This window comes from Beta vulgaris, chromosome 9 (genome assembly GCF_026745355.1).
Source record: "Beta vulgaris subsp. vulgaris cultivar EL10 chromosome 9, EL10.2, whole genome shotgun sequence".
Classification (NCBI taxonomy): domain Eukaryota; kingdom Viridiplantae; phylum Streptophyta; class Magnoliopsida; order Caryophyllales; family Amaranthaceae; genus Beta; species Beta vulgaris.
The window spans coordinates 27,306,089-27,325,990 of record NC_079210.1 but is presented as its reverse complement, the minus strand read 5'-3'; the positions used below and the strand labels follow the sequence as shown (position 1 = coordinate 27,325,990).

The 19,902-nt window shown below is 42.3% G+C and overlaps 1 long non-coding RNA gene across 1 annotated transcript; it reads right to left on the bottom strand.

The window, feature by feature from the left end:
• Positions 1–14,276: 14,276 nt before the first annotated feature.
• LOC125493862 (uncharacterized) lies at positions 14,277–16,956 on the bottom strand. The gene is made up of 3 exons (XR_007270178.2): positions 16,697–16,956; positions 16,319–16,383; positions 14,277–14,558 (listed from the first exon to the last, which is right to left on the bottom strand). It is a non-coding gene; the product is annotated as an uncharacterized LOC125493862 (long non-coding RNA).
• Positions 16,957–19,902: the final 2,946 nt, after the last annotated feature.

Genomic DNA, 19,902 nt, shown 5'->3' with positions numbered 1-19,902 from the left:
TGATAGAAAATAGGGAATTTCATGTGGGTGGCAAGGTATTACTATTTAATTCGAGGTTGAGACTCTTTCCTGGTAAACTTAAGTCTCAATGGTCGGGACCATTCGTGGTGACTGATGTCAGTTAAGCCATATGGAGCAATTGAAATTTCTAAGAATGGAGGTGAGAAGTTCAAGGTGAATGGACAACGCTTGAAGTTGTACCATGAGGGTGCTTTCATAGGCATTTTAGAGGAGATTCGCTTTGAATCTACTCTTTCTAAGACATCGGTGATGAGGTAACTTGGTCGTGTGGGACATCCATAAACTAGCGCTTTGCGGGAGGCAATTGTATCTTTTCTTCCTTTTACTTTGATTTCTTTCTTTTCTCTTCTGTTTTCTTCTTAGTTTTTCTCTTTTTAGTGAGTGAGTGAGAGGGTAATAATTTCCATTAGAAGCCTATTTTGTGCAGGGTGATTAGTTTTCATTAGCCATGAGTTCCTTGAGCAAAAACGAGACCAAGGTAAGCGTTGAAACGCAACTTCACAAACCACCCGATTTGGTCGGGAAACCACCGCCAGATAAAACGTGATTTGAAGCACAATAAGCTTAAAAGTGCACTTCACCCGATATGACCGGGGACCTCGCCCGATCAGGCGTCCTGTCCAGCAAATTCTTTTCGAAAAATTACGAAGGAAGTGCCTTCGCCCGACCAGGTTGGGTGAACCCCCTCCCGATCCGGACTGCAACAAATTCCAGAAAACCACGAAAAAAGTTTCACACGCCTGATTGGGCGCTTGGGTGAATTCACGCGTAAAAAAAAAATCGAGCCCCTTCACTTTTTCTTCCTCATTCCACTTTCAATCCCCCACTTCTTACTCTCCTCTCAAAACCCCAACCTCCCACTTCACCTTCTTCCTCCATCCTTTCATCCTTCACCTCCTACCTCCATTAAAATACTTCCCACCTTCAAGAAAATTCACCCTTTGCTTTTTCTCTCACCACTTTCCCCACCCTTCTTCTCTACCCATCTCATCCTTCATCTTTCCACTTTCCTTCTTTTGTGGGTTTCACCAAAAGTTTTAAAGGGCATGCATGGCAGAAACACGAAGATCTCAACGTGGTAAAACTTCAAGGGCTAGGGGGCAACCACCACCACAAATTACACCGGATGAATATTTTAATTTCCTGAGGTGGTTTCAAGTCTGAACATCAAAAGGAGAATTTCCAATGACTGAAAGCTCGTGAGGTACTCCTTACTCGCTTCTAGATCTTGATTTTTTGAACAATTTAGTAATTCCTAATGATTTAAAAAGTTTTATGAAGATAATTAGAATGGAAGCCCTCTATAATGTTCATGTGAATACCTACAGGAGCCTAGTGTTTGATTTTTATAGTAGCTTCGAAGTTACTAAACCTAGGTCTGGTCCTATTTCTTATATTTCCTACAGATTGCTTAACCAAGACTTTAGTCTTTCCCTACCCCAATTTGCTAATATTTTAAGAATCGTCAATAGGGGGACATTGGTCATCCGGACGGGTATAATCATGGTTCATGTTATCATCGCATTACGGGTAGTGAGGTCCCAGTCAACCTGCAACATTATAAGGGCACTTACATTCACCATCCTATCTTCAAAATTTGGCAACGATTCATGGCCTGGACTTTGTTTGGGAGGGTTGAGGGAAACAACTTGCGGGGAGACGAACTTTATCTAATAGGTAGCTACATGTCTAGGGGAACAGAAAAAGCATTTCAATATAATATCCCTCACATGTTGTCTTCAGTTTGAGCACATAGCTCACACCTACCCCAAACGTCGTGCTAATGGCACTTTCTCCTCCCGCCCCATAGTCAATGGTGGGATGATCATGCTCTTCGCCCGACAGATAGCGGGGTTCGACGAATCCCGCTATGAACCAGTCCTGTTGTAGCCTAAAAAATCAACGGCTATTGCGCTGACACGTGGCCTCATCAGGGCCCTACATGTGGCATACATGCAGGGGAGTAAAGTATAAAGGGTCTGAAAGTGGCAGGCCTAAAAGTACGTTTCTCTGAAGAAAGTGTACTAAAGGCCCCTCTCCTGGCCCCAAAAGTTGTACTTAGGCCCAGTAAAAATGATCTACACCTTTATATGAAAGTGAGGTGTGTGACCAATTAATTACTGCCACGTGTCCCACTACTTTGATTAGCCAATCAGATGCTCCCAAATTAGGGTACATCAAGGCACAACAGTCATTTCAAACAGTATAAATAGTCCTTGATTTCAGGGTGAAAGGTACGTTTTTCAGAGCATAGTACTGTTACTCTGTCATAAATTCTTCTCTCTCTCTACTTTCTCTCTCTAAAAGTTCCTTTACATCCCTGACATCTGACTTAGGCATCGGAGGGGGAAATACCACCCAAACCTCCAGATCAATTGGCCCACTCCTTTCTCGGTCAGGATCATGGAGTCTCCTCCTTTCCCAAAGGTTAAGCTCCCAATCATTGAACCTTTTGACGGAACTATTGATCCGGACGATCACCTATCAGCTTACAAGCATCAGATGTATGTCCAAGGGGTGGACGATGCTACTTGGTGTAAGAATTTCCAGCTACTTTGAAGGGAGTAGCGCAAAAATGGTTTAACAACTTGCCACCTAATCAGTGAACAATTTTACTGAACTTAGCATTCTATTCACCAGTCACTTTGTGGCTAATCGTCAGGAACAAAAAACAAGCATGCACCTGGGAAAGGTCATCCAAGGTCCTAAGGAGGCCTTGAGAGGTTATGTGAAGAGATTTAATCTAGAGGCATTGCAGATCCAAGATCTGAATGCAGGTGTGGCGTTTGACGCCTTCATCAGAGGCCTAAGGCCAGGAAGTTTTAAGTTTGACTTGGTGAAGAAGAAAATCACTACTTTAACGGAAGCATTGAGGGAGGCTGAAGCATTCATTCATGCCACAGAGGTTTGTGCTGAAGCTAAACAGCCAGAAGTAAAGAAAGTTGAGAAGCTGTTCAGCCAAAAAAGAATCCGCCCAAAAAGGCTGAGACTTGGGCAATGACTTCTATGACCACCTCGTCCAAGAGAAGTAGGCGGTCAGAGCCGGCGGCCTCAGCTGAACCAATAGAGTTCAACAAAGATCAATATTCCATTTTGATGGAAATAAAAGATCAGCATGAGCTAAAGGCGCCGGCCAAATGAAGACGCCTTACCGTAACAGAGACAAGAGCAAGTATTGTCACTTTCAAAATATTGGGCATGAAACCAATGAATGCAAGCATTTGAAGCGAGCGCTAGAAGAGTTGGCTCGAAAAGGAAAAATGAACAATTACCTACCCTCGTCAGGAAGGAAGTTTCAGAAAAGGGATAACCGTCAGGGAAGAAAGATGGACGGAGATAGCACGGATGATGATGTAGTAATGGTTATCTCAGGAGGATTTGCGGCTGGAGGTCCAACAAATCGTGGCCACAAAAACTATTTGAGGGAACTCAGCCAGGTTATGCTCACAAACCAGGCCGAATCTGATCCTTTCCCAAAAATAGTGGTCAGCGAGCTGGACCGAGGGAAGATAAGGACGCCGCATGATGATCCACTAGTGGTGGAAATGAAGATTGCCAACCTTAGGGTTAGGCGAATTCTGATTGATACAGGAAGCTCCACTGATATAATCAGTGCTGATTGTTTGTCTCGCTTAAAGTTTGACAAAAATGATTTGATGCCAGTCAATCATCCTATAATCGGTTTTGGCGGAGGAGTCATACACCCTATGGGAACCGTCACATTGCCCGTCAGGGTTGGAGAAAAAGATGCGGCCAGGACGCTTTTTGTGAAATTTTTGGTAGTACGAGACTTGACAGCTTATAATGTCATTCTCGGACGACCTACCTTAAATCACATCAAGGCTGTCATTGTGACCCATCTGATGTTAATGAAGTTTGAGTGTGATGGAGGAAAGATTGGCTCTCTTTATGGAGATCAGCAAGCTGCTAGAGAATGCTATCTCACCACACTTAAACAATCATCATGGAAAGAGAAGGCAGAGCTCCGAAGGATAAGAGATGACCGGCCGAGAAGGTGAAAGGCCAAATTGTTGAGCTTAAGAAGGAAGTGGAGAAGGTTCAAGAGTCACCCCTTCCTGAAAGCAATCCGTCCATGCTTTTGCCTAGCAAGAAGAGGAAGTGTTTAGCAATTAAAGAAGAAAACATTCTCTGAGATAATGGCTATAATGGGTCTGGGACTAGAACGTCCGAACCTGTGGAAAGTCCAGTAGAGTTTGCTTAATCCAAAGCGTCCGGAAAGGACATTGAAAATTGGCTCAGTTTGAGATCAGAAATTCAGGACGCCTTAGTTGCGTTGCTGCGAGAATTCGAAGATGTGTTTGCCTATGCTGTAGAGGAGATGCCTGGGATAGACCCTGAAGTGGCCGTCCATAAGCTTAACATTGAGTCGGGGCAAAAGCCTATTCGGCAGAAAAAGAGACATCTGGGGCCGGCCAGAAATAAGGCCGTTGATGAAGAAGTCCAAAAGCTGCTTAAGTCTAAATTCATCCGGGAAACATATTACCCAGATTGGGTAGCAAATGTTGTGATGGTTCCAAAGCCGAATGGCACGTGGAGAATGTGTTGATTATACGGATCTAAACAAGGCTTGTCCTAAGGACAGCTTTCCGTTGCCTAAAATTGATCGTCTGGTGGATTCTACGGCCGGGCATGCCCTGCTGAGTTTTATGGACGCCTATTCTGGCTTCCACCAGATTCCTATGTGGCCGGATGATCAAGATAAGACTTCCTTCTACTAGAGAAAGGATTGTATGGATGGCTCAGGATGCCCTTCGGCCTAAGAAATGCGCCAGCCACATTTCAGAGGCTCATTAATACGGTATTTCAACCACAGCTTGGGCGAAATATGGAAGCCTATATCGACGACATGATCGTCAAGAGTAAAGAAGAGAAAGATCATCTGGACGATTTAAGGGAAACTTTCCTCACTTTGAGAAAATTTAAGTTGAAGCTCAATCCACAGAAATGTGTGTTCGGTGTAGTTGCTGGAAATTTCTGGGATTCTTAGTGATCAGAGAGGGATTAGCAAATCCCGATAAAATTCAAGCATTATGAATATGTCTTCGCCGTCCAAGGTCAAAGAAGTTCAGAGGTTGACGGGCTGTTTGGCTGCTCTTGGACGGTTTCTCTCAAAATCAGGAGACAAATGTCACCATTTCTTTGCTACTATCAAGAAGAATGCCAAGTTTGAGTGGTCGGAAGAAGCTGAGGTGGCGCTTCAGCAAGTCAAAGACCATCTTCGGCAGCTGCCTAGGTTGATCAGTCCGGCCGAAGGTGAAAAGTTGTATGTATACCTGGCTGTATCACCCTTCGGTAAGTGCAGTCCTCTTGGCTGAAAGAGACGCGGTGCAGATACCCGTCTACTTTGTGACATGTGCTAAAGATGCTGAAACAGATATTCGTCCATCGAGAAATTCGGCTTGGCTTTGTTGATGGCTAGCCGGAAGTTAAGGCCTTACTTCTTAGCCCACAGCATTCTTGTATATACAGATCAGCCGCTTAGGCAAGTGTTGCATAAGATGGATGCGTCTGGCCGAATGTTAAAATGGGCTGTTGAGCTTAATATGTTTGATTTAACATTTGAGCCTAGAAAGGCAATCAAGGGCCAAGCTTTGGCTGATTTCATTGTAGAGCTTACTGGCCTACGATAGAAAGCGTCCAAGATCCCGGCAGGAAGGCGTCATTGGACCCTTATGGTGGAGGATCCTCAACTGCTAACGGATGTGGGGCAGGAATCATTTTTCAATCTCCAGAAGGGGATAAGTTTGAATATGCTATGAAGTTCAAATTCCAGGCGTCCAATAATGAAGCAGAGTATGAAGCTCTCTTAGCCGGCATAAAAATGTGCAAAGCGGCTGGGGCCTTGGAAATTGAAGCTAAAACTGACTCTCTGCTGGTGTCAGTCAAGTCAATGGTGAGTTTGAATGCAAGGAAGCGTCCATGAGCAAGTATATGAATTTGGTCAAGAAGAGATCAAGTCTTTAAAGAGGTTCGTCCTAGATCAGGTGATGCCCTCTCTAAACTGGCCAGCTCGGCTGAAGGAGATGTTCCTAGAACAGTCTTCTGGGAAGTAAAGGCGGCCAAGAGCATTGAGGCCGGAAAGTGTCTGTTTCTCACGTGAGGATGAGTGGATGAGTCCAATCATTGAATTCAAGAAAACTGGCCGTCTCCTTATACCCAACTGAAGCCAAGTATGTGAAAGCAAGGGACAAGTGGTTTGAATTGTGGAGAGACTCTATACAAGAAATCCTATAATCGGCCTCTTCTCAAGTGCATCAGCCGAAAGGAAGGTCTGGACGTTTTGAAGGAGTTGCATGAGGGAGCTTGTGCTTCTCATATCGGAAAATTTGGCAGAAAGAAAGGCTCTCAGGACGGGTTACTTTTGGCCGTCCTTAAAAGAAGATGCACTCTATGCAAGAATAGTTGCATGGAAATCCATCAAAAGCCGTCCAATTACTTGACTCCCATTCTCTTTCCCCTTCCCTTTGCTAAATGGGGGATGGACATTCTTGGGCCTTTTCCTATTGCTGCCGGCCAGAAGAAATTTGTAATAGTAGCTGTAGACTACTTTACAAAATGGGTTGAAGCTGAAGCATTAAGGGGCATCACCACCAATGACGTCAAAGGGTTCATCTGGAAGAACTTGATTACAAGGTTTGGCATGCCCCAGTCGATCGTCTTTGATAACGGGCCGCAATTTGAAAAACCCAAGCTTCGTCAATGGTTGGCTGACCAAGGGATCAAAGCTCACTTTGCAGCAGTAGCTCATCCACAGGCTAATGGGCAAGTGGAGGCTTTTAACAAGATTCTTTCGGCCGGGATAAAAAAGAAGTTGGACAATGCTAAGGGGCTTTGGGTAGAAGAATTGCAGCTGGTCTTATGGTCAATAAGGAAACGGCCAAGAATTCCACCGGAGAGACTCCTTTTATGATGGTTTATGGCTCTGAAGCCGTCTCCCTATTGAGGTTGAAGAACCCACTTTAAGGGTAATGATGTATTCAGAAAACGCTAACTGGGCAGCCCTTAGGATGGCTCTGGATTTAGTTCCTGAAGTCAGGGGCAACGCTTTGCTGAGGATGCAACTATACAAGTTGAGAATGGCAAGAGACTTCAAAAAAGAGTTGCAAGACGTCCGTTAAAGCTGGGAGACCTCGTCCTAAGAAAAATGGAAGCGGTCGGCCGAGCCAAAGAGTTAGGCAAGCTTACTCCTAACTGGGAAGGACCCTATAAGATAATCGAAGTAGTTCAGAATGGCACCTTTCGTCTAGAAGGATTGGACGGACGTTCTATTCCTAGGACGTGGAATTCTGACACACTGAAGAAATACTTTGTTTAGGGCACCCAGCTAAATTGTAATTTTGTTAATGCATTACAAAGAAAAAGTAGAATGTATACATGTATTTGACTATTCGTCAAGCAAACTTCATATAATACAGCTCTACTCCTCTATGACTTTGTTTGATTTATTTGCTTAAAGTTATGTACAATCGTCCAAAGTCATTAAATTTAACAAAGCAAAAAGATAATGCACCTTTCATTAGGAGGTCGGCCGAACATGTTATCGTCCTTAAATGGATAAATATGCAAGATTTGGCCGGAGGTTTACTTAAAGAGTTGAACACCTCCTGAACAAGGTCGGCTAGGATTAGGACGCCTTAGTAAAGGTGTCCTACTTCCCGTCAAACAGCCACCAAACTTCGAAATAACAACCTTAGTAAAGGAACAAGTTATTTCATAATTTAACAAAGATGGACGAGTTACAATCACTCTTAGAAAAACGTCCAAGTTATTTAAAAATTATCTTCTTAACTCCTTCTTGAACAGGGAAAAGTTATAAAACTCTTCGTCCAAGAAGGGGGGCATATAGGGGCATAATTTATAAATTGACTAAGTCTTTGTCCAATGACGAACAATACCCAGGTTCTGGCCGAGCACACATTTATACTTGGCAGTTTTTTGAGACCCAAAAATTAAAAACAAGTCTTTGCTTGAGCATCTGGTGATGAACGTCCAGAAAAGGGCTACTGGGTCAGATAAAAAAATTATTGACGAATTACTTTTATACTTGGGCTTTAATGAAGGTTGTGAATGTAATCAGCCAAAAGAGTTGATTAGATCGGCCAAATATCATGACGAGTTGCGTTTGTACTTGTATAATTATGGAATTGCCAGGTAATACGTCAAAAATGTGTGTCCGTCAAAAATAGTAAAGCATAGAACAAGAGAGATTGAAAAAGATAGCTTTTCATAAATGTAAAAAAGATGATTACAACCTAATTCATCTAAGTACAAAAAAAAAATTAAAGTACATATGGCCCACGGCCAAGATACAACAAAAGACTAGGCGGCAGGAGGATCATTGTCCTCTTCGTCCTGGGCCTCCATATCGTCTTCTCCCTCTTCGTCCTCAGAGGATTCTTCAAAGACGGGAGGGTCGGCTCCAGATATGGTCACCTTGTGCAAGGCTTCTTGGAACTCCAGCCGACGAGCATATCTGGGGATATCCTCCTCTTCGGCCATCATGCCAAAAGCCTGCACCACCCATTCTTTTGAGGTGTCTATGACGGTGTTCATAGCCTCTTAGCAGCAGCAACTGTGTCTGCAACCTCAGCGCGAAGGGCTTGGTTCTTGACCTTCAGGACGAGTTCTCCTTATAGAAATCAGCAGCCATTGTCATGACTGAATTCCTCTCGTCCGTCAGGGCACGTTCCAATGATGCCCGTTCGTCCAGCATCTCCGTCAACCGAAGGAGGTAAACTTTGATCTGAGATTCCAGCTCGGCTGACCGCTTTTCCAGGGCAATTTTGGTCTGCTGATGCAACACCTCTTGCTGGGCCATAGCAAACTGAGCATGGTCAGCGGCCGCCGTTACATCGTGGACGAGCTTTTTGTTTTCTTTTCTGAGCTCCTTCGCCCAGTCTTCTTTTATCATGCTGCGAGCAAAAAGCTGAAAATATGATAGGAGAAGGCATGTCAGGACGGCTGAAAAAGAAAATAAATGCCAAGTAAAAAACATAAGCGTCTAAAGAGAGAAGGATGTACCTCGGCAGCAAGCTGAGACATGTATCCTACATGTCCAGACGATGCTCCCCTTAACCCCTTAATATAGGGTTCAGGAAAGCACTTGAAAAGCTCCGTCTTGAGCTTCTCACGGTCAGACGACGACATCTTTCCGAAAGCTGGAGAAGATTCGTCGTCAGAAAGGCTAGGGGAGCCGTCAACAGCTGGACCCTTCCCTTTATCTGAAAGATTAGACTCGTCAGTACATCTGATGGGAATAACAACGGCTTGTTTGTTGGACGGACTCATCGGACGCCCGCCAACCCGTAGTGTTCTAACTACGTTTGAGTAATAAGACTCACCAGAAGAACGGAAAGCCGTCCTATAAGCAGTAGGCATCTGCTCTACCAGCTTGGCCACTGGCCCAGAAAAGGCAGACCCGTCAGCAGCCGCGTCCGGCTGAGAAGACTGGCCCGCGTCATCCAAAATAACAACCTCGTCGGGTTGTGGCGCTGCAAGCTGCTCAGCAGGCCCAGCATATGTTACCAGAGCCATGGGGCCGACCTCGGCCAGTTCTTCCTTGGCCTCCTCTTTGGCCGGGAGGTCTATCACGACCTTAGGAACCGGCCGTGTTGATTTCTTCTTTTTGGCTGTAAACACCCCTTTGGCTTCTTGGAGGGGGGTGCTTCGTTGGTCCCAGCCGGCCGCTTCTTTGCTGCCGCTTTCTCGACCAATGCCTTTGATGTTGGGACATTTTTCTATAAATTATTATTATTAGAAGCATGAAAAGAAAATTAGTGGCTCTTCAAAGAGGCAGGTCGTCCAAGAAAAATCGGACGAGTTTATCCACGAAGAGGGAGTCCGTCCAGCCATAATCCGGACGAGATGCTCTCCACATAGACAGCCCGTCAAGACATAATCTGGACGAGTTGCTCTCCCAAGAAGCAGCCCGTCCATCTATAGTCTGGACGAGTTGCTCTCCAAAGAAGCAGCTCGTTCTGTCCTTGTCCAGACGAGTTGCTCTCCCAAGAAGCAGCCCGTCCATCAATAGTCTGGACGAGTTGCTCTCCAAAGAAGCAGCTCGTCCTGTCCTTGTCCCGACGTGTTGCTTTTCGAAGACGCAGTCCGTCCAGACATAACTTGGACGAGTTGCTCTTCAAAGAGGCAGCTCGTCCAGTCGATGTCTGGACGTGTTGCTCCTTGATAGGGCAGCACGTCCGAAAGTCAGCTTGGACGAGTTGCCTCTCGAATAAGCAGCTCATCCAGTTGTTGCTTGAAAAACAAAAAAAAAAAAAAAAAATGAAATGAATGAAATCTTACCAGAGTGTCAGCCCTCTTCTCAGCACCTGACTTGCTGTATTCTTTCCAGAGAGTATCAGCAAATCTGGACGAACTCATATCTCAAATCCAAGATTTTCTGAGTTTACTTCTGGCTGAATCTGCAAAAAAAAAAAAACAGCAGGTTTAGACGGATGACACACAGGCCGGGAATGTTACTTAGAGAATCATTAGTAATTATACCTCTGTCCTCGTCCTGCCGCAAGCCGGCAGCGACAAGGAAGTTATCATGATAAAACATCTCTTTAAAAGGGATCCAATTGGACGGACCCTTGAAAGAGACGTCTTCCATGGAATACTCTGAAACCCGGAAATACTCCACCATCTCCTCGGCAGAGCTATCCTCTAGTTCCAGATACGAAGCCATTCGTCCAGTATTGGTGGTAGATCGGCTAAAATACCGAAGCCGACTAGCTACCACTTTGCTGGGCGCCTGGACGAAGAGGAACTCACCTTTCCAAGAGCACATCTTGGATGTTTTATCCCAAGACGTCAAGAAGCCTTGACGGTTGCATACACTCAGCCAGCTCCCTTCGACAGTTCTAGGAACCTTGGCAACGTAAGGATGTGGGTGAAGGCAGCCAGAGAAGGGTTTCTTCCCTTTCAAATTGCACACGGCCAGAAAGGTCAAGATGTTTTGCCAAGAGTTTGGGCAAGCTGATTATGTCCTATACCGTAATAATGGAGCAGTTGGCTGATGAAAGGGTGGAGAGGAAAGCGAAGGCCGGCATCTAATGCCAGCCGATAAACAGAAAAATGGCCGGAAGGGGCACTAAAGATGGTATCTTCTCGGCCAGGGAGAACGAATTTGTAGCCCGGCATGGGCATGGCCGTTGAAAAGGAGCTAAGGTCTGAACCTAATCGTCCCAGCCAAGTGTTATCGGCCAGGATGAACCTAGGGTCAGAGAGGGGGCCTAGCCGTCGTCTTATTTCAGACGAAGTCGTCGACGGCTCTTCTGAATCACTGGCAGGGTTGGAAGAGCTGGCCGTCCTTGGCTCATCCGAGACCGTCTCGCGTGTGGACGGGTTGGGGTCTGGAGAGCCTCTGGTTACATGTTCATCCTGAATATATTCAGGAGAAGGATTTGGAACTGCTGGACGAGCGCTTTGAACTTCTCGCTCCCCGTCAGCAGGATTTCGCCCCGTAGATGCCTCCATTTCCGAGCTGGAGGCCGGCAGGTTAACTCTCGTCTGATACGAGCTGTTTGCTTAACACGAGCCAGATTACCCTGCACAGGTAAGACTGGGTCGTCTGACTTAGCCGGCATAGAAAATAAAAGAATGCATGTCCGGCAATGGGTCCAACTCTAGAAGATGCCGAAGAAGATAGGCCCTCTGTTCTAGGGCTAGTACCAACCCTTGAGCGGTCGGGTTTGTTCGATGAAGAAGACGAGCTCATTTTCTTAAAATATGTGTGAAAGCAAGAAAGAGTTGAGAATATACCTGTAGAGGAAAGTTCGGACGAGCGTCAAAGATGACTTGAGGCCTCGGACGAGCGAAGTAAGAGCTTGGACGGGAGTAGTTCTTCTCTCTAAAAGTTCAGTAAAAATTTGCAGAGTCTCTCTCTCTAGAAAATTTCTCAGCGATGTTAAAATGATTCCAGGAGCGACTAAGGCACATATTTATAGAGGGGTGAAAATGACCTCCTCATCCGGTGAAAAGTGACCGTTATGCATAGGGTTGACCTATGGAGACCGGCAAAATCGCGCTCTTTTTTGAATAAAGGGGAAGGGCAGTTCCAGGTCGGTTAAAAGAGGAAGATTAACCGTCTTGGCGCCTAGAAGATAATAACTCCCTCTTTTAAGGGGCAAATGTTGTAGCCTAAAAAATCAACGGCTATTGCGCTGACACGTGGCCTCATCAGGGCCCTACACGTGGCCTCATCAGGGCCCTACATGTGGCATACATGCAGGGGAGTAAAGTACAAAGGGTCTGAAAGTGGCAGGCCTAAAAGTACGTTTCTCTGAAGAAAGTGTACTAAAGGCCCCTCTCCTGGCCCCAAAAGTTGTACTTAGGCCCAGTAAAAATGATCTACACCTTTATATGAAAGTGAGGTGTGCTGACCAATTAATTACTGCCACGTGTCCCACTACTTTGATTAGCCAATCAGATGCTCCAAATTAGGTGACATCAAAGGCACAACAGTCATTTCAAACAGTATAAATAGTCCTTGATTTCAGGTGAAAGGTACGTTTTTCAGAGCATAGTACTGTTACTCTGTCATAAATTCTTCTCTCTCTCTCTACTTCTCTCTCTAAAAGTTCTCTTCACCCTGACATCTGACTTAGGCATCGGAGGGGGAAATACCACCCAAACCTCCAGGGTGGGTCCCTTTTTTGCAGGTTGCTGGTCAGGAGTTAGCAACGAGATTCGAACCAATCATTGTTGCACAAGTCTCCAGTTTTAAGAACCCATCTTTGGGAGTGTAATATAAGTTTGCTAGTTTTACACTACATAACAAGTCCCCAGCCCCACCCTTATCGATTCTAATTATCTTGACTCTCTTCATTGGATAGAGCGGGCTGGTACGGGTCGTTATCATGGGTTTGTCGGCACCTAGCGTTCCATCATTCTTCCTGATCCCTTGCCTTGTCTACAGCCTGTGCAGACGCATTATCACCTCCCCAACCAAGGTCAGGATGTCCCCATCCCCACTCATGAGATACCCCAGCACACATACAGTAGGCACCCGCCTCTTGATGCTGACGCTGATCCTTCCTCTTCTGCTCCCCTCCACCTTGTGCTGGTGATTTTGATTTTTTGGGCATGATGAGCACCCTTAAGGGTTTGGAGCTTGGCATGACTGCACTCAGCCAGCAGGTTACTACATTGCAGACTGACCAGCACTTGGCCATGTACCCCATGTACGATGCATATTGTAGGACTCATCGAATTTCGGAGGAAGGCCCCCACCCCTCCTGGTACACATAGAACCCCAGTTACAGCCTTCTAGGGACCAGTGGTGCACGGGTAATGAAGGATGATGATAGTGATGCTTCCTTGGGCAATTGACGCCCCTATTCCTTCTCCTTTTCCTTGCTGCAATGAGGCCATGCCTAGTTCAGCTTGGGGGAGGATCTTTGTAAGTACTCTCCTCACTTTAATTGCTTTTTAGTGTAGTTAGTCTAGTTTCATTGCTTTCAAAAAAAATATTGCTAAAAAAATACCAAAAATACGATTTGACTGGATTGGATTGATTGCTTCCATATGCCCCATATTGTGCTTTGAAGCTATAATTTAGCTCTTTATTTGGATAGCTAGGCACTTTAGATTGTAATGCTGGAATTTGACCTCTAACTGCCTTGACCTTAAGTGAGTTTTGATGATAACGCGCTTACTGCAATGTTATTAGGATCGGGATTCTACTTTGGATCGTAGGAGTTGCACTACAAGAAAACACGATATCAACGACTGCTTAAAGCCGTCGTTAATATAGTAAAAACGGTCGCTGATGACTCACCGACGGCCAAACCGTCGTTAACCAACCGTCGCTGTACAGATGGTCGCGGATATTGGAATCAACGACCGCTTGGCCATCGGTGAAAATATTAACGACGGTTTCTGGAAAATCAACGACCGTTTCAAGAACCGACGTTAACTTCATGCCAACGACGATTTTAAGCTGTCGTTAATACAATGACGGTTTAAAGCAGTCGTTAAATCAGCGACGGTTTAAAACCGTCGTTGATTTAACAACTGCTTAAAGCAGTCGTTGATTCTTTTAACGTCTGCTTAAAGCGGTCGTTGATTCAAGTCATATGATTCTTATAATGCAGGCTGCAGCCTTACAATTTGCATAAAGGAAGAAACTTGGAAATAGAAAAGATTGAGGAATAACAATTGAATAATCAGTCAATTAGAGAATTCAACTCACTAAAATTATTTCAACCAAGAAGAAATTAATATCAAAAGCAAAATTGTAGAAATAATTTTTTTTTGTCATTCCATAGTAATGGTCAGAGTACTTTGTAAACTAAATAACTAATTTACACAAAAACTCCCTAAAAGTCTAAAGACGCAAGATTGAAGATGACTAGAAAGATCATAAGTATGATGTGACAACAAAAGCTTCAAAGTCACATTTCTTCCGATATTCTAACTCTCGTAAATTACAAAAATGTTTTGCAGCAGGGACTAACTTCCCTTCCTTGATGGCTTGCTGCATCATCAAACAAATAATGGGCTTGTGTATGTACAACCTGCCAAAGTTAAAATCATCCGATGAGTTTATCGCATAAGTCAAACCATCAATAAATCGGTAACAAATCACATTCAAGCAGATAACCGAATTCGGGAATTATGACAACACAAGTTAAAATGAGCATAAAAAGTTAATGAGAAAAAACGTAAAATGAGCAATATACTTTGGTAGGAGCCTTAACCTTATCAGAAATAATTGATGCTTGGTTTAGTTTGGTTATGAACTACTAATGCAGCACAAATATATATATCTTATAGACTATCGCAAAATTGACTTGAATGAAAAAAGAGTGGTAATATGAGCAAAGGTTCCTTACAAGCTATTCAGATGATTGATGATCCAAAAATACTTCTAAGTACATAACTTTCATCAAGAAACATAAAAATAAAAACCAAGCAACAAAATAAGATTGTTAAGCAAAGATAAATAAATATGATCCTTACATGAGAAGCATAGTTTAACAAATATTATGAGTACACGAAAAATATCCTCTCATAAATCAAATAGTTCTAGACTGAGATGAAACCTTCATGAATGAGTAATGCGAAGATGAGGACAAGGAAGCCAATAACAATGCAATTGCTTGAGGAGACCGCTGTTTGAGAGTATGCAGAGAAAGTGATTGTTACTCCTACTAATCCTATTGTTAAAGCTTTTATGTTTCTGCTCATCATTTTTCCTTGTTGATTTTGATTATCGGTAACAAATCACATTCAAGCACATAAAAGCACATGTCCCCTACCATGGTTCTTACTAGGTCTATGTGTCCATCATCATATGGACAGCTAGGTCTATGCGTCCATCAAAATATGGACGAAACTGGAGGTCGAAAACTCTACATCCTTCTACAAATGAAATTAGCTGTAGAATTCTAACATACATTACTTCCATGGTTAAAGATGCATCTCAGTCTCTTTACAAACTATTTTGGCAAGAGTCCAGATCAAGTCAAGTACCAAGAAAAGCATCTATGGTACACCAATTTCATGAGAGATTCGATTGTTTTTAGGATCACCATTGGACATGATGGAATCAGAAGAAAGGTTGCTTCTTAAATTTAGACCAGCAATTTAACTTTACCAAAGTAGCTGAAACATAAAGGGTGACATGGTAGTCAAAATGGAATATCTCAAACATTTTTCAAAAAAACTTTTGTTGAAGAACATGAATGTTAGCTAATTGTCAAAAATGTTCTCCTTGCTTCTACACTTCCTAGAAATAAAGCACAACGTAACTCATGCGTCTTATAAACTAATAAAGCCGAAACAGCCGAAGAGCGAACAAGCTAACATCCTAGGGAAACTCCCTTGATCTAAAACCATAATAATATGGTGCAAATAGAACTATCAAACCGAAAGGTTCAACAATTTTTGCAGTTTTAGCCCTAAAAGCAAAACACCAATTTCCATAATCAAAAGCTCAAAGCAGCTAACACTCAAACTTAAATAAAGAGTTACGATATTACATGTCGCCAGAATATGAGAAAACACTCGAGAATCATTCGTACCTGAAGCGAGAAAACAGAGAAATTTCGAATTCATTCCTAAACATATTGTGATGTATGAAGAAGAAAAACATAAACAAAATTCAAGCAATATATGGTACAATTTCATGAACAAAATTAACAGTTTCTAATTCAATTATAACAAACGATTATAATAGTAGACTAACATCAACAATCACAAAATTAACATTAACATCGCAAGAAGACAGGTATTATGAAAGAAAATCTTTTATAACATGAGATAGATGACTCACCTGATAATTGGAGGAAATTGACAAAAAAGATTGAGGCGAATTGAGAAGGAAAGAAAAACCCTAAGCTGCGATGCGAAGGATGATCAGAAATTTTGGGGAAATGAAGAAGGAAGAAGAAGATACTTGAAACGTCGAGACAGAAATCTAAAACTAAACGTAATGAAACATGATAAAATAGCAACAAGAAAATCAAATTAGTGAAAAAAACAAACTACAATTTCAACTCAAGAACAAGAGTATATCTCTTCGATTTTCCGCCGACAATGTGACAGATTTTCAGATTGGTATCCCAAAAAAATCGAAAAAACCCTAGAATTCGATGAACAGAAAAAAGACGAAGAAAAAAAAAGATAAAAACTTGAAATCAAAATCGCTTACCTTCTTAGAGATGGAGAGTTGAAGAAACCCTTTTTTTGGATTCTTTTTTTTCTTGTTTCACTTTCTCTCTCCTCAGTCTCTATCTCTTCAATAAGCGTCCGTTGCTCCGGTGGATTGAGAGGGAGGAGGAAGGAGGAAGAAGGAAGGAGCAGATCTGAAGAGGAGAGAGATGAGGGATTAGGGTTTACCGGTTAAGGAGAGTGAGGAATGAGGAGAGAGAACAGGCAACTTCACTTTGTCTTCGTTTTCTTTGTCATCAGCAACCGTTTAATACAGTCGTTTAAATTAAAAAAATCCAAAAATCTAAAATAAGAAAACAACGACTGTTTTAAACGGTCGCTGAAAAATAACGACTGTTTACCGCGTGTTGACCACTCTAAAAGCAGTCGGTGGGAACGACGGTTTTAAACAGTCGGTGATTTCAAGAATAACGACCGTTTTTGTAACAGTCGCAGAGAAGCCGTCGTTGTTTTGGCTTTTTCTTGTAGTGTTGATAGGATCGAATCCGTGGGATCGGATCGTAAGATCCTACAATTCTATAAAGTAGAGATAATTATGCTAGAATATGGTGAGAACCTCATGTTATTTGAAAATGGTAATAGTTTTTCAATACTATAAGATCAAAGTAACATGCAACCAAAATCTAATACGAGAAATATAATATGTGAAATTATTTTATGATTATTTTACAATAGAATCGGATTATGAAGTCGTAGGATAGTGGAATCGTATTAAGATCCTACCATGTGATTTTTGGAGGTTGGGTAGGATCGAAAGATCCTACAAAATTAAGATCCTAATTAGTATCAGGATCGGTTAGGTCCTTCCGAATCGTAGAATTGTAGGATCGTAAGATTTGGATCGGGATTTTAACAGCAATGGCTTACTGTAACTGCATGCTTGAATTGGTTAGACTGTGAGGATTCATTCTTTGCCAATGGATTTATTTCTCTAGCGCTTCGATCTTGATTTTGGTAAGGTACTTGTTGACATTTGACATCATTTTTCATATGATGTGATAGATGCGTTCCTTTGAAATGATTCTTAAGCCTTTAATTTGATTTTCATGACTCTTTTTCTACTCTTGTCTCGCTGAGCCTAATGACTTTTCTAATTACTAAACCACATTACAAGCCTTGAGCCCTATGTTTGATTACTATCCCAAGCCTAGCTTGGGGGAGCATTAGCTTAGGATGGCATTGTGATGATAAGTTGATGTTGGTGGTTCGTTGGAAAAATATTAATTGCAAGTTCAAAGGTTTGAAGAAAAAGAAAAAGAAAGAACATAATTGTGTTTGTTAGTTCAAAGGAAAGCATAAAAGTGTGAAAAGTTGAAAAAGTGCATTTGTTATTCTCTCATTCACATTATTCTGGAAAGAGAAGAAAAAAATATAAATCATGAGAAAATGAGTTGAAAACAAAGGTTTGTTGTGTGTTTGATTGCATATTTTTTGTTATTTTCACTGTGTTTTATTTTACTCTTAGAAATAGGAATGGAACTTATCTTTTCTATATACTTTGCACATTGGAACAGTGTCTCTTTTTATTCACTCTTATGATCCTAACTGTAACTTGATGGCTAATATTCTGAGATTACAACTTGAGAATTTTACTCTGATTCTAACCATGTTCCGATTCTAACATGTTTAACTGGTGTACTGTTGTGATAGTTAAGTATTTCTAACTAGAAGTTACGTATGTTTGATGATGCTAAAAGCAGGAAGAATTAACGCAAACGTCTCTTTCTCATATTTGCACAAAATATCCCCATACAATTTTGTAAGGTTATGTGAAAAAGAGAATGAAACAATTCTGCATGTGTTGTATGGCCGCAAGGCTGCAAAAGAAGTATGGAAACAAGTGGGTGGTCCTGCAAATTCAAGCAATTTCAAAACAAGGAATTCACAACAGTGGCTCATAAGGAATACCAAATTTCAAGCAGGGAATGATCTCTCGCCGAAAACATGGCCTATCTTCTTTGCTATTGTATTATGGTGGATATGGAGGTGGAGAAATTGTGTAGCTTTCAACAATGTTCGAGAAATGCCCATAGATGTGAACTCCTTTCTTGTGGTACGATGAGGAAGCTCGGAGAACATTGGGAAGCGGTGTGATGGACCAAGAGACTCGGTCTACAGCTCGTATTGAAAGTTTCATCAGGTGGTTGTCTCTCCAATTGATGGGATGGATTTAAATTTTGATGGGCCTACGAAATGACCTGGGGGTCCAACTAGGGGGGGGGGGTTATCTGTGATCACATTACACACTCGATGAATCTCGGCACTTGTCATGCTTTCTTGACCGAAGTAAAAGCTATTGAATTTGGCCTAAACTTAGCCAAGCGTATGAGAATTTCTAAACTCCAAGTCCACATGGAAAATGAAGTGATGTTATGGAACTAAAAGATGATGAAGCTTATGGAGGTATGTGCACACATATTATTAATGTAGACAACTTATAGTTGACCCAAGCTAGCAAGTAGAGATCAAGCATTGCTATCGGGAAGGAAACACAGCAACGAATTGGTTAGCCAATCAAGGAGTATCCCAGAACAATAATATTGAGTTGATTCTAGCCGCATCCCTCCCTAGATTTTTCTTGCTTTTAGTTTGTGTTTGTTTTTAGTTTGTAGTTTGCTTTAGTTTCTTTCTTGCTTTCGTTTTTCTTGAGGTTTGCCTCTCTTATGCATCAAAAAAATATATCCATCGTGATTGGAGTCGTGATGCTGGAATATGTTGACGAGTGTATAGGAATATGTAAAGAATATAAATCATATGACATGCAATCATACATCGTACATTTATTTTTATTTTTTTTAAGGTAAGAGTAATTGAGTAAATCCCTTGTACAAGACGCAAGAATCGAATCCTTGTCACAAAAGTGGAAGAAGGACCTCCAACCAACTAGGCCAAACTTAATTCTTTTTAATCATACATCTTACATGAGATAGAGCTCATATGACAAAAATTTGGGACGTACTTGTATAATTAACACTATAGATAGCTCAGAGCAGGCTCCTACATATACATGGTTTTGCGAAGTTCATATGTTGCCAGTCGCAGAACAGACTAAACGTGTCTTCTTTCATTCTTTGCGACAACTTTCTGAACTGAGCCTAAATGACGCTTAACTGTAAAATCACAATGGAAAAAAGGAAAACTGGGTGAAAGCAACTGTTACCTAAACTGGGTGAGAGACAATAAGGC